The sequence below is a fragment of the Canis lupus genome, chromosome 18 (genome assembly GCF_003254725.2).
Source record: "Canis lupus dingo isolate Sandy chromosome 18, ASM325472v2, whole genome shotgun sequence".
In the NCBI taxonomy this organism is placed as follows: domain Eukaryota; kingdom Metazoa; phylum Chordata; class Mammalia; order Carnivora; family Canidae; genus Canis; species Canis lupus.
Genome location: NC_064260.1, coordinates 49,304,328 through 49,319,110, shown reverse-complemented (window position 1 = coordinate 49,319,110; position 14,783 = coordinate 49,304,328). Strand labels below are relative to the sequence as shown.

Here is a 14,783-nt window from a genome sequence, read left to right as displayed (position 1 = left end):
ACCCTTGCTAAAAGCCATTATGCTGCTTGCTGGTGATAGGAAAAGTCAGGGTCGGATGACAGGTCTGGAGAGTAAATGAGGTTCGCTGTTGATGTTACCAGTACAGTAACACATGAGGAATTTAAAAAACCTCTCAAAGGACCTGCTGATGAAAATCAAGAACTGTAAACTTTGAACAGTACATTTTCACAAGTTTTGTAAATTTGTCCAATTAAGCCGTTTTTTGCTCTACATGTTATTTTACCATTATCAGCTGTAACACGTCACTCATGGCCGAACTCTGCTACACACTGTAGTGACTTTGTCTAGCTTTTCTGAAAACACCTGGCCTGTGGCTGTTTTGTGTGGGCTCTTAAAGACTCATTTGTCATCATGTCAAATGCCTCAAATAAATAACAGCTGAGCTGCATCGGTCATATCTGTGAACTCCTCAAGAGTCCAAAGGAAAACTATCCTTGGCTTCCTTGCCATATGGCTAATAAGCTACTTGGAGACCAGCTCTGCTTGAGGTTTCATTTTCATCTTCTATTTTTGTGAAGAAATTTTCCTGTTACAAGATAATCCAGTTAAAAGCTTAAATGTTTCTGACACATGCCTTCCTATGCGTTGGGAATACTCTGATGACTGCGTGGTCTGGAAGTGTGGACATAACATTATGTTCTCTTAGTACAGGTATGGTGTCGTTACATTGCAGACACAGCACTTTGCCATCTGATTTTGTGACATAAGAATCACCGTCCCACTCTGTCTTACAAACACAACTTGTGAAGTCTGGTTTTTCTTTTCTTGTTTTGATTTGTTGGGGATGCAAGGATAATAAAATAAGTGTTGCAGTTCAACATTTTGCCCCAAGTTAGGACTGTGTCATCGTGATCCAGCGAGCAGCAGTGCAGAGTGATAAGTACCCTCAGGTGGTCTCTGCCACGCTCAACTCTGCCTTCGTAGTGTGACAGCAGCCAGAGGCAGGATTTAAGTGGATGTTGTGCCTGTGATTCAGGAAAACTTACTTGAATTTGAAAGATTTTTCATAAGTCATGGAATAATAGTCTTCTGATTCCCCCCCAACCAATTAAAAATCTGAAAATCATTCTTTGCTCAGGAGCTGCATAAAAATAGGTGGCAGACCAGATTTGGCAACTTCAGTACTGTACCCCCAGGTCCCAGGTCTCTGGAGTTGGCTCACATGCTGATGGCAGAAAGAATGAAGTGAAAAAAAGGACCTAAATGTGAAAAAGGTACCCTTGTGGTTTTTGCTCTCGTTTGCTTGGCTTGTTCTGTTTCTTTGTTTGCTTGTTTTTTATACACAGACTCTTAAGTATATGCAGCTACTTCCTATCTTTACATATGAGTGGGCAGCTTAGCTAATCTTTCACAATGTCTTGATTTCAGACTGAGCCTACGTTTGTAGAGCCCTTATTAAGTGCCAGGATTGTAGTAAATACTTTTATATTTTCATTTCTTTCATAATATCTTATCATACTTGGGTATATAGTTTATATAGGTGCATAGTTTAAAAGTCAAACAGTACCACAAAATTTACAATAAAAAATAATAGTCATCTGCTCCATCTTTCCTATCCTTTCCTTTCCTCATCCCTTAATCATGTAGTAGGGGCCACTACCTTTATCTCTTAGCTGTTTTCTCACATTTACTTCCTTTCATATTTCTAAGTCGTGTGCCTATAGCTGTTTCTAATCTAGCTGACTTCTGACAATGAAGGTGAAAGTTTAGCTTTTACACGCACAGCTTCTTTCCCTCCCCCATCTTCTAACATAGTTTAAGCTCAACTTTGGTTAAAATCAGTATAAAAGTATGTATATCTTGGTTAATTATTCCCTAGGTCTCTGACTTAATTAGTAAAATTCTTCTCAGCATGGTCACATATATCTGGCACATAGATCTCCTGTGTGGATACATCCTTTTCAGAGCCCTCTGTCTCATGCATGCCTCGCTCCCGGCAGATTCCTCTTGACTTCATCTGTAGTGGCAAGTGTTATCTTACTTTTCTTCTGAGAGTTATCTTTGCTTCTTAGTGTGTGGGATCCCTGGTTCCATGTATTCCATGTCTTCCCATCATGCTTATTGCCATGCCTTTTTATATATTGTTTTAAGATTTTATTTTTAAGTACTTTTTTTAAGTTTTTTTTTTTTTTTTTTTTTTTTTTTTTTTAACAGAGAGAAAGAGAACACAGGCCAGAGAGTGGCAGGCAGAGGGAGATGGAGTGGGAGAAGCAGGCTCTCTATTGAGCAGGGAGCCCTGTGTGGCTCAATCCCAGGACCCTGGGATCATGACCTGAACCAAAGGCAGATGCTGAACTGACTGAGCTACCCAGACGCCCTTATTTTTAAGTACTTTGTACTCTCATCATGGAGCTTGAACCCACAACCCTGAGATTCAGCGTTCCATGCTCTACAGACTGAGCCAGCCAGGCACCCCTCCTGGCTTACTGCAAAGCTTTGGTGGAGCCCATTTTCTGGTAGCTTTTTGAGAAAGTGTGAATGTATCTTTCTGACCTTCCATGTCAGAAAATGTTCTTTTCTAGAATTGCTATTGAGGAAGCTGATATTCTGATTTTCAGTCCTTTTTTGAGTGTTTTTTTCCTCATGAGAAAAGTTGAGATATGTCTTTATCCCTGATACTTTGAATTTTCACACTGTGCCTTAGAGGTCTGTTTCACCACTCACTGTGATAGGATCTGTAAGTCCTAGATGGGAGAGTCCTATTCTTTACACTGGGGAGGTTTTGTTTTTTTTTTTTTTTTTTTGGTGAGGCAGGTGATTGTGGATTTTAATATATTCTTCTACAACTTATGTTATTTGGACGTTGGATTTCTGAATTATTTCTCTATTTTCTGTACTTTCATACATTTATTGGCATTTTTTTCTTTTTTTACTTTATTGCTGTCTTGCTTGAGTTGTCAGAGGAGTAGAAGATTGTGTTTACCCAGTAAACATCTGGAACGTTGTGTAATCTTTTCATTTTCTTGTTGAGGCCCCATGTCAGCGCCAATAAAGCCATGCCTTTTATATCAAATGGACTTGAGAAGAGATTTATGAAGCAGCACGGCCATCACTTAGTATTGCCTTCCTTTCCTGAAGGAGACAACCATCTAGGCTTTGGCCAGAGTTCCTTCAGGCTTGGGGCATTGTGTATGTTCACAGCCACAACCTTTAGCCTCATCTTTTTTTTTTTTTTTAAATGTTTATTTATTTATGATAGTCACACACACAGAGAGAGAGAGAGAGTGGCAGAGACACAGGCAGAGGGAGAAGCAGGCTCCATGCACCGGGAGCCCGACGTGGGATTCGATCCCGGGTCTCCAGGATCGCGCCCCGGGCCAAAGGCAGGCGCTAAACCGCTGCGCCACCCAGGGTTCCCTTTAGCCTCATCTTTAATGAGTTCTTGCTGTAACTACTCACACATCATCTATATTTTTCACTCATTGGCTCTCATTTTATGTTTGGGACCTATAAATAATAGTATAAAAGAGCTTTAAGATAGAAAGCTAGTTCTTTTATCCCCGGTGATGAGTCTCTTTGCGTGGTCATCTCTTTAGGTACCACGTGGTTGGCAGTCTCTTCCTCCTTCCAGAACAGGGTGTGGTATTGCCTGGCAGAAGGTGATTTGCCTAGGAAGGCTACAGTAGGATTAGATCTTCCATGGTCCTAGACAAGATTCATCTGACTTTATTCTGAGGTTGCTTTGTTTTTAGTCACATCAGAATATGACTTAATGTTGAGCTTCAGTCAGCTAAAATCTTTGGACCTACTTCCGTCTAACTTGACCAGCTCTTTCTAGCTTATGCCTCGGTTCTTCTGTCACTGCTCTATTGCCAGGGCCTTCCCCTGTAGCTGCAGACTTCAGAACTGTTCTGTGCTGTGCCAGGTGACTGCTGCCTCTTTTTGTTTGTTTGTTGTAGTTTTATGGTTTTATTAACACAAATACAACGTGCACATGAGCTGTCTATTCATTTTCTTTGCTCTGCAGCCTGGCATTGGGATTGGTGGTTCTGATGGCCAGCTGAGCCACCCTTTGTACAGTGACTTTGTGGTTCTTGGAGAAGACATGTGAGCAATCTCTGCACAGTGAAATTGGTTGCACATCAGCAGCACTTCAAACTCCTTGATGTTGTGGACTATGAACTTTTGGAAGCCGCTGTATTGTCTTGTTGCTCCCATAACCAGTGTAGGACATCAAAAGCTTGTCCTTGAATCTTCGGTATACCCTCCTGCCAGTGCTTCTGGGTTTCTGCCAGTTGAATTTAATTTTGACATATCAGTCTGATTTGTGCTGGTTAAACTTACTGATCTTTTTAATGATATTGGGCTTCCCTAGAGGTCTGAGGGCAGCTCTAATGCTGGACAGGAGGCGGCTGCTGCCTCCACAGGCAGCACTGGGGAAGAGAGCAGCAGCCACCCTCTTGCTCTCCAGTTATATGTTGTTTCTGTCTGATGTTTGATGCCAATTTGTTGATTCTCCTACTGGCTTTTAGAGATTCAGAGAATCCTGGAGCTTGAGATGAAAAATCCGCTGTTAGAGCCCATAAGAATTTTCTGATGTGACTTTGATGGTATCACCCTCTCTTATCCTTGCTTGTTTGCATGTGCAGTCTCTCCCCACTCTCTGCCCCCACCCCCCCCATGGGTGTACATACACAATACCTAGATGCAGCTGGGTTTTTGCCTTCATTCTTTTGATCTCAGGCTTCTGGCAAGAACTTGGTCACCATGGTGTCCCCCTAATTACTTGTCTTTTTTTCTTCCCAACCCCTCAGTCTCACTTTGAAAAGATTCACAAACCTTGTTCCTAGTAAAGTGTTATGCTTTACATATACTTAGACTAAAGTTTTTGAAATTGTGGAAATTATGCATAGAAATGCATATACAGGGACACCCAGGTGGTTCGGTGGTTGAGTGTCTGCCTTTGGCTCAGGTTATGATCCTGGGGTCCTGGGATCAAGTTCTGCATCAGCCTCCCCACAGGGAGCCTGCTCTCCCCTCTGTCTCTGCCTTTCTCTGTGTCTCTCATGAATAAATAAATAAAATCTTAAAAAAAAAAAGAAATGCATATACATTTGCGTTTTCATGATACTTTGTACAGGAACGCATTACTTGATTTAATGCGGACCAGGTGACAGAAAAAAGACTGGGTTTTCCCTAGCAGTTGGCTTTTTTTTTTTTTTTTTTTTTTTAGCAGTTGGCTTTTTAATGTAAAAGTGAAGTAGCTGATGACATTGCAGCATGTGCCCTGCCCAGCCTCTGAGTGCTAGATTTGGAGTGAGCTCCAATATGGGGGTGATGTTTGCTTTCTGAGGGTCATGTATTTCCCAGGCAGCTCAGAATTCCAAAGGCAAGCCATAAATTTGTATCATCTGATACCACAAAGTATAGCCACGATTGAAGAAAACATGAAAATCGGGTTTTGCAGAGGCAGAATCATGGTTGATGCTGGAAGAAGAGAGGTAGTTTAGTGGGAAATCTTTAGGGGATGCTTTGGTTTTCAGAGTGGAGGCTGTTGCAGGGCTCTCCAACTTCTGTGGGTTCTGATAGAGGCTTCTGGATGGGTTGCTCACTCTTAGGCTTCTCTGTCTCCAGTACATCTGCTGCATTGTAGACAGTTCGTATATAAAGTACACATCTGACGCTGCTTATTTGCCTCTTCTTACTGGATTCTCCCGCTTATGTCTTCCCATGCACAGTTCTGCTCTGTCCCACCTTCATGGCCTTGTCTTTAGCACCCCCTCCCTGCCCCATATTTCAGTCACACCCAAAACCTTGGCCATACCCAGAACAGGTTAGACCTCTCCCTCTCTTCACCTTTGTAGGATTCCAGCCTCTGTTGAAAGCATACCTGCCATGGCTTAAATATCATCTCCTCTATGTGTGTCACTTTCCTCTGCTTCTGCTCAGAATGATTTCTTTCCATATGTTATTAAAATATGTTGCTTTGTCTTTTCTGTAGATATTTTAATATATGTTTATCTTAGTTAAAACTCACCAGTTCTCTTTCTCTCTGCTTCTGCAGCAAGCCTATGGTGCTCTGTAGTGTACTTTTTCAGGGCCCTTTGAGACCTGGTCTTGATGCCTAAGCTTATCTTTGAGCCTTTTCAGTGGCATTTATTATCAGGGCTTTCTCCCTGCCATGACTTTCCTGAAGCTACTAGAAACCTGTCCTATTCTCCGTGCTTGCAGGCTTATGTTTACTAGCCTGGAATACTTTTTGCTATAGCATCACTTATGGAACTCTACCTGTCTTTTGAGCCTCATATATAAGGAAGTCTTTTCTGGTCAAGTTCCCCTCTGTTGAGCTCTCTTTCTACAGAATAAGCTTGGAGTTGATACCTCTCATTCTGTGTTTCTTTCTTTTTCTTTTTCTTTTTCTTTTTTTAGTTTTATTGTATTTTTCGAGGGGGTAGGGACCATTTATCATGTTATTCCTATATTCAGAGTATCTGCTGGTTGATATAACACATAATAAATGGAGTTGGCTCCTTTATTTATTACTCTCAAAAAACCCTGAAATATCAAAGAAATTACAAAGTAAAACTGAAAATGATTCTGGAATATCTGAGTGGTATAAAGGTGATTACTTGTGACATGTTCTTTGAAGAATCCGTTGCAAAGCAAACTCTGGTCCAGAGTTTGTATTGCCCTTTCCTCTAAGGAAATATGTATCTCTAAGAGACACTCTGGTCTTTGATTTAATTAGTCCAGTCTTTGAGGGCTGGGGAGGGCAACTGTAGGAAACGGAGGAGCAGCTGTTGTGTGGACTTTCTAGTCCTTTGTGATATTTTTCCTTGGTACTGAGTGAGAGCTGTCTCTCAGAGTCTAGCTCTTAACTCTTTTCATTGTGTTCCGTGTTTCTGCCTTTTTGTGTGAAAGTTGGAACGTTTGCCTAGGCATTCAGCTTTGTGAGGAGGAAGTTTATTGTTAATGTGTAGCACAGAAGTAACCTTCTTTCAGATGACACTGCATGGTCCTATTTATAGGTGCTTTGCTCTCTGTCCCCTTCTTGTGGCATGCTGCTTTCATTGTACCAAGTGAGCAACCACCTGCCCTCCTTGAGCCCAGCACTTCCCCATTTGGGTCTTGTCATATGCTGCCCAACTAAGTTCTCCCAATACCTGAGTTCAAGCCCAGGGAAGGGAGTCCTGATACTCCAGGTGTCCGGATGCTGGCAGGAGTAGGTGAGCCAGTATGAGCAGCCTTTCAGCAGCTTGATTTGTCCAATACATCCTGTTCCCACGCTGCTTGTAAACTTGACCAGAGGTGTGGGGTAACTGTCTGCTGCCGTGGAATAAGCAAGTTGTTTTCAATCTAAATGTGGGCTGTGAAGGTTCAGTGTACTCCCAAGATGATAGGGAATCTAGTGGCTTTTTTTTTTTTTTTACATTGATGAAACATCATTGTTTCCATATTTGAGTGACCTAGGCATTTTTTTCTTCTTTATAATATATATATATTTTAAAATTTATTTAGGGGCACCTCAGTGGCTCAATCGGTTAAGCATCTCCCTTCAGCTCAGGTCAAGATCCTGGGTTCTGGGATTGAGCCCTGTATTGGGCTCCTTGCTCAGCAGGGAGCCTGCTTTTCCCTCTCCCTCTGCCTCTTCCCTCCTTGCTTATGTTCTCTCTCACACTTACTCTTTCTCTCTCAAATAAATATATAAAATCTTTTTTAAAAAAGATTTATTTATTCATTTTGTGGGGGAGAGGGCCAGAAGGACGGGGAGAAAGAATCTTCAAGCCGATTTGGGGTTTGATTCCGTGACCTATAAGATTATGACCTGAGCTGAAAGCAAGAATCACATGCCCAACTGACAGAGCTACCCAGGCACCCCTATATTTTTGAGTTAGCTTAGAAAATTACACATGCCTGGTTTACAATTTGGTGGATTATACTAAAACCAGCTAGCCCTTCATTGTTTTAAGGTGAACCATGTGAAAACTTCCCTTTAATTCCTACAAACATTTCTAGATATTAGAGGCTGAAAAACAGTGACCTACTTTTTTTAAGTTGAAGAATGTCCAAGTTGCTTTACATATCTAAGAATAAATGCGATTTCTCATGTATGTTTACATTTTAGAAGAAGGGAAGAACGTGGCCCATAACCTCTCCTCACTGACCCCACATTGGCCCTATGTGGAAAAGGTGGTTAACTGTTGACTTTGGCTGTGGAAGGAGATTGGGGGGAGGGTGTTATTTTAGTACGAGAGGAGAAACTTTGAATCATAATTGTAGTAATATATAATTAGAACTGTTTTTGTCCGGTACAGCAACCACTGGCCATATATGAGTCTTAAGCATAAAATATGGCTGGTCCAAATTGAGATGTGCTGTAAGTGTAAAATACACACAGATTTTGAAGACTTAATACCAAAAGAATTACATGTTGAGATAATAATGTTTGGGTATATGAGGTTAAATAAAATATACTATTAACATTTATGTAGTCAGTTTCTTTTACTTTTTTGATGTGGCTGCTAGAAAATTTAAACTTACATGTCTCACATTATGGCTCTCGCTAGATAGTTTGTTAGACGGGGGTCATGTTAGCCAGTAGGCAGAGCCAGGGGCCTGGGAGGAATGCACCCCCTGAGGTGCATGGGGGTTTGAACTTTGACAGTATGTGCTTGTATGTCTTTGTTGAGATCATGAAAAATCTGTTACAAATACTCCCTTCATAGTACAAATAAAATAGAAAAAAATATTAAAAATTTAAAACATTTAGTTTATAGAGTTAAGTCTTTTCCTTTGTGTTGTCTTGGACATAAGCAGCTGCTCCTTTTCTCTTTGTCGCTTGTACTCTGTATATTGAAGTCAAACTGGAAGACGTTAGCAAATATTTACTTAGGACATGAGATCTTGGCAATTCCAGTGGGGCCAGTGATAAAATGGTGTGGACAGGCTGTCTTCATGCATGTGCCACCAATGTGGTCTCAGGGCCCCACGCCCAGAAGTGTTTGCTTTCGTGCCCAGCTGTTTTTCATAAGCTCAGAAATTCTAAATAAATTTGGAATCTTTTTTTGAATGTTTTGCCCTGGGCCTAGCCAACAGTTCATAGTAGTGTATGGTGGGGGTTTTATGGCAGCTTCTCCTGCTTAGGTAGAACGGTTAAGCACAGTTCATGGGAAATAGGAGATTTTGAGTTTTAAGTTAACACTCTTTGTCATTCCCTCAGTTTACTTCTATCATTTGTAGGGAGGACAATCAGCAGTTTCTCCCTTCAGAGTGCTACTAGTTTATCTTTCACCATGTTTGTCTCATTTTTTCTGGGCTCCTGTTAGAAAGTGATACAGTGTGTTATGTTTTACATCTGTTATATTGAAAAAACCCTACTAATATCAGCCTGTCCACAGGGAGTTTCTGAAATAAATAACATAGTCACCTGTTTGCATCATATGCCTTTTTCTTTTTCTCATGGTTATGTAAGCATTTTGAATGTGTGTATTGCAATTTGTTGCAAATGATCAGCAATAGTTTAAACCCAGGGCAGCAGTAACAGCAGCATCTGGGAACTTCATAGAGATGCACAATCCCTGGTTTACTGAATCTGAATCTGAGACTGTGTTTTAATAAGACCCTTAGGTGTTTCCTGTGCTCATGAAAATTTGGGAAGCACTGGTTTAAACACCTCACACACTTCTGTGGGGGGCATGCTTATTGCACATGGAACTTCCAGTGGTCGAAGTGCATGTGTGTTCCAGCTCCCATACCAGGCCTTTCTCAGTGACTCTTCACAACCAGTTTGCTGTGTGAGGATACTGAGATTTAGAGAGGTATGGTTGCTTTCCCAAGGCTTTGGGACCAGCCAGTAGTGGAACCAGCATGGGAAGCCAGGTCATCTTAGATGCTTAACAGTCCTCGCAAGCCTGGGAGGGAAATGCTGTTTATTTGGTGAAGGCAAGTGATTGTAAGTGGTTTACATATGCCACCATTGGGCCCCTATTGAATATATTCTCCTGGCAGCGCCCTGGAAAATTCTACGGAGGGTCTGATATTCTTGTCATACCTCTTATAGATAGCTTAACACAGTTCCTATTGTCATAGACAGGGTATACCTTTTCTTCCAGAAATAAAGTGTCACTGCTTAATTGCTTTGAAATAAAGGTAGCATGGCTCAGAATTTGCTTCCAAGAAGGAATATATTTCAATAATCTTAGAGGACCTTTAATTAAAGTGGTTGATGTGAGCTGCATAGGTTTATGGATCCTTTGGTCCTGTTTTGTGAATGTAAGATGGTAATTTTACCTGTGTCTTTAGTTCTGGGGAATACAGAGCACAGTTGAGGCCATCTGTGGCAAGCTGATGGGTCACTCCCCAATGACTCGCCTACCTGACCCTCAGCTGTTTTAGAGAAAACCCTGCTTTCAAGCTACTTAATCCAATTTATAAAACAACTCTAAAGGGACACGTGGATGGCGCATTCAGTTGGGCATCTGAGTCTTGGTTTAGGCTCAAATCATGATATCAGGGTTGTGAGATCAAGCCCATGTTGAGCTCCATGCTCACTGCGGAGTCTGCTTTAGACTCTCTCTCCCTCTTCTTCTGCTCCTCCCCACCATGCTCAATCTCTCTCTCTCTCTCTTTCAGATAAGTAAAAATCTTAAAAAAATAAAATAAAATAAAATCCTAAAGAAACAAAACGACTCTAGGATTTTGAAGGAAACTGGCAGGTTCTCTAGTTTTAGTTACCGTTTCCCTCTTGTTAATAGAAAAGCCCATGATTTGGTTTACTGTAAGAAATTGTATTCCCTTTTCTCCCTAAATCCTATTCAGGTATAGCTAGGATATGAATTTTAAAGTGTATTTATGTTAAACTAAAAACTAGCTGTTGAAGTGCTGGCTCCTTTCAGCTTTTCTGGGTATCGTAGTTGTATTTTTGCAAGGTCTCTATTTTACCACAGGGCTTTGGTTGAACTTTGTAACCGTTAGTTCATACCTAGCTTATTTCTACTTCAAAGGGCACAAATAGAAGCTAGGGTAACTAACTTACTGGGGCCATTCATTTCCAGTTGATTTGCTGTTTGGCCAAAAGATAAAATACATAATGTTTGCTTAAGGAGTCTACTGTGGCTTTATTTTATTTTTAAGTTTATAACATACCAAGTTTAAAGAAAGTGCACTGTAGAAATGCATATTTCAAAGTGTTCTGATTTTAAAAATGCTAATCTAATTCAGGATGGTGGAAAATGAAAGGACCTAGGCATTTTAAAAGAGTTGCTAAAAAATTCCTGTTCTCGTGCTTAAATAAGTATAATAAAATAAGAAGTCATAGGCTTGGGGTTTTGAGAAGCTGGCTGGTCAGGTAGGATACACTACTAGAACACACAGACCAGGTGTGTGATGGCTCACCACAGCACAGCCTGCTGGAGGCTTTCTCCCAGGTGGTGATTTGGGGATGTAGAGGCACCTTCCATCTTTTGGCTTTGCCATCCCTTAGAACCTTTTTTATCTTGGGCATCCAGCCAGATGCAGAGGAGAAGGCATGGAGGTTTTTATGGTTCATGGCACACTGGGGAAGACATTGTCATGTGTTAATACCTACCTTCCCAAGAAATTGGGAATGTGGTCTGGGTAAGCGCCTGGGGAAAGGAGAGTGGGTCTCTAGGTATCTGGCCCAGCACCATGTGACTGCACTTCGCCAGATGGCCTGCAAAGACCCAGGGTGGATGCCCATGTAGGCTCAGAGATAGCAGAAAGGAAAGAAAATTAACATTAGTGAGAACCTGATTTCCTCCTGAGCAAGGGATGCTAAACTTCTTCTGTAAAAGACCAGGTAGTAAATATTTCAGGCTCTGTGGGCCACTTTTGGTCTCTGCTGCACATTCTTCTCTTTTCCTAAAACAACACTTTAAAAATATCTAAACCGTTCTTAGCATGCCGGCTGTGGGCTGGATTTGGTCTGTGGGCTGCAGTTGGCCAACTCCTGCTCTTATTTCATCATGGCTAATTACCTGTCTTCTTATAAATCCAGTATGTATGTATGTATTTATTTATGTTTTATTTTATTTTATTTATTTATTCATGAGAGACAAAGAGAGAGAAAGGCAGAGACACAGGCTGAAGGAGAATCAGGCTGCCTATGGGAAGCCTGATGTGGGGGAATCCATCCCAGGACCCCGGGATCATGACCTGAGTCAAAGGCAGACGCTCAACCACTGAGCCACCCAGGCGTCCCTAAATCCAGTATTTAATGAGTTACCTTTATAAGGTTGAAATTTGGAGAGTCAGTTTTTGCTTGCAGTACGTCGATGTGATTATATTCTGACCCATAATTGAGGAGTATGGACTTTCTATTTGTGGACATTTATAGTTTCCGCTTGACGGATGTGAGTGTATATCTTGTTTATAACTAGCCAGTTGCAAGGTCTTGATAATCAGCTTTGCTTTTTTGTAATTGATTTCTTAGTATTTTTCATTATATTTTTGCCTTTCTATATGGGATTACAAAAAATAAAAAAGGTATAGTATTTTATTTCTTAAAGATTGATTTATTTTGAAGAGGGTATGAGCAGGGTGGACGGGGTAGAGGGAAAGAGAGAGCAGCAGACTTCCAGCAGAGCACGAAGCCCGATGTCAGAAGCAGGGCTCCATCCCAGGACCCTGAGATCATGACCTGAGCTGAAGTCAAGGCAGTCACTCAGGTGCTCAGAGCCGCCCAGGTGCCTGAAAATGGCATACCACTTTATTTATTTATTAAAGATTTATTTACTTATTTTCGAGCGTGGGTGCAGGGGAGGGTGCAGAGGGGAAGGGAGAGGGACAAGCCTACTGGCTCTGAGCACGGAGCCCAACCCCCAGCTGGATCTCAAAACCCTGAGATCATGACCTGAGCTGAAACCAAGAGTCAGACATGTAACCAACTCTGCCATCCAGGCGCCCTTAAAAAAAAGCATACTACTCATTTAGAGACCTAATTAAAAAAAAATACTTTGGGCTGAATTATTAACTGTGTCCAGTATTCTGAATTCAGGTGGAGAGACTGTTCTATTAGATTATCAGAAATTTGATTTACAGACCAAAATAAGCACAGTCTGACCTGATGTCAGTGGAGCGTGGGAAAGTATTTGAATACACCTGGTAGCTTTTCAGTCAGTGACTTTGCTAAAGTATTTAAAATAAGTAAAATGGGGATCCCTGGGTGGCGCAGCGGTTTGGCGCCTGCCTTTGGCCCAGGGCGCGATCCTGGAGACCCGGGATCGAATCCCACGTCTGGCTCCCGGTGCATGGAGCCTGCTTCTCCCTCTGCCTGTGTCTCTGGCTCTGTCTCTCCTTCTCTCTCTCAAGAATAAATAAATAAAATCTTTAAAAAAAAATAAATAAATAAAATAAAATAAAATAAGTAAAATGAACTCTTCTGTCCATTTGTAGACATCTCAGGATCAAAATTTCCATGGTTGACTTTGAAGGCAAGGTGTACTGACATGGATGGTGAGGGTTTGGCAGTTCTTTCAGGTGCTTTGTTCCTTAAGCTGACCTGGAGCTCCAGCATCTGTCTTAGGTGCCTGTATCTATCTACTCTTAAAGACTGTGGATTAGTATGTGCCTAGAGTCCAAATACGGCCTGTGACTCGTGTGCTGTGTCTTGTGTCTGTGTGTGAACACAGCTGTTTGCGTCCTCATACACTTCAGTAGCAAGGAGGAGGCAGAGGGGTAGAGTGTGCTGTTTTTAGGATTTGCAGTTTAAACTCCCAGATAAATGAGCCACGTTGCTCCGCCAGAAGTGTTGTAGTCTGTGCTGACAGCGTTACTTTGGAAAGCTGCTTTTTTTCCTCCTTTGGAATTAGCTCTTGCTATCCTTGTGTCTTTTTTTTTTCCCTTGTCGTCAGTTTTATGAGGATAAAATGGCATAATAACGTCTCTTTTGTTTGTTTCCCATCTTCCCCAATCTGAAAACCAAAAAAAGCATTTATGGTTTTATTTATTTCCGCCATCCTTTTCCCTGAAGTTCCTTTCTTGTTAGGGATATATCACCTTTGTCCTTCTTCCCTTAGAAGTAGAAGTAGATTGCTCCTCTGTTTGAAGCATACATTTCAGTCCTTCACTACCACAAGTGTTACAGTGCCAGTGAGCACTCTGCCTGTTCCTGGTCTTGAAGGCGAGAGGCCTGGCATGTGGGTGGTTGCTGACCATGCTGGGAATTGTGACATTGCTTTTTTAGCATGTTATGTACATAGTTAGTGGCCTAATCATTAAGAAAAGAGATGGCTGTGCCTCACACTTGTGTCATCTACTGAGCTTTGTGGGCAGTGTGTCCACATGCAGGTTCCTCTGGAGGGAGGCATTGTCAGTCTGGTTTAGGTGAACTGTCAGAGTACCTTCTCATCCCTAACTGTGGCTTCCTGTTGCTTCCTGATGGAAGCATATTGCCATATGTGTCTTTTGAAACATTTAAAGATCTTTTTTTTTTTTTTTTGAAGCAGAGACAACTTTTATAACACCATATTTCATAATCTTACCTAAAACTTGTTCCCTTAAGGAGTCCTTTTTTTCCTCTTTTTTTAGATTCCTTAAAACTTTGCCTATATTTTAAACTCTGTGATTGTATACTTAATAGTGAAGTCATATATACTTCTACACGTCCTTACGTGACCTGCTGTGGCATGTAGTCTTCTATTCCTGGATCAATCAGTATGACTGGCTGTATAAATAAAATTTGCCCTCCATGATGTCTAATTTTTAAAATATTATTTTGAACAAATGTTAATGAAAATGCTAAATCAGGATTATATTCCTACTTGATCTCCTAATACGGATGATTTAAACAAATACTTCTCAAA

The 14,783-nt window shown here is 41.3% G+C and overlaps 1 protein-coding gene across 27 annotated transcripts in view; it reads left to right on the top strand.

The window, feature by feature from the left end:
- PPP6R3 (protein phosphatase 6 regulatory subunit 3) overlaps nt 1-14,783 on the top strand; it is a 144,312-nt gene that overhangs the window by 51,527 nt on the left and 78,002 nt on the right. The window contains exon 3 of one of the 27 annotated variants that reach the window (XR_007403685.1): nt 1,158-1,235. The exons of 25 other annotated variants lie outside the window; for them this stretch is intronic. The gene's annotated coding sequence lies outside the window, so the exon portion shown is untranslated. Of the gene's footprint in view, nt 1-1,099; nt 1,236-14,783 lie in introns of all 27 variants that reach the window. One more of the 27 variants, XR_007403684.1, reaches the window with a different exon arrangement.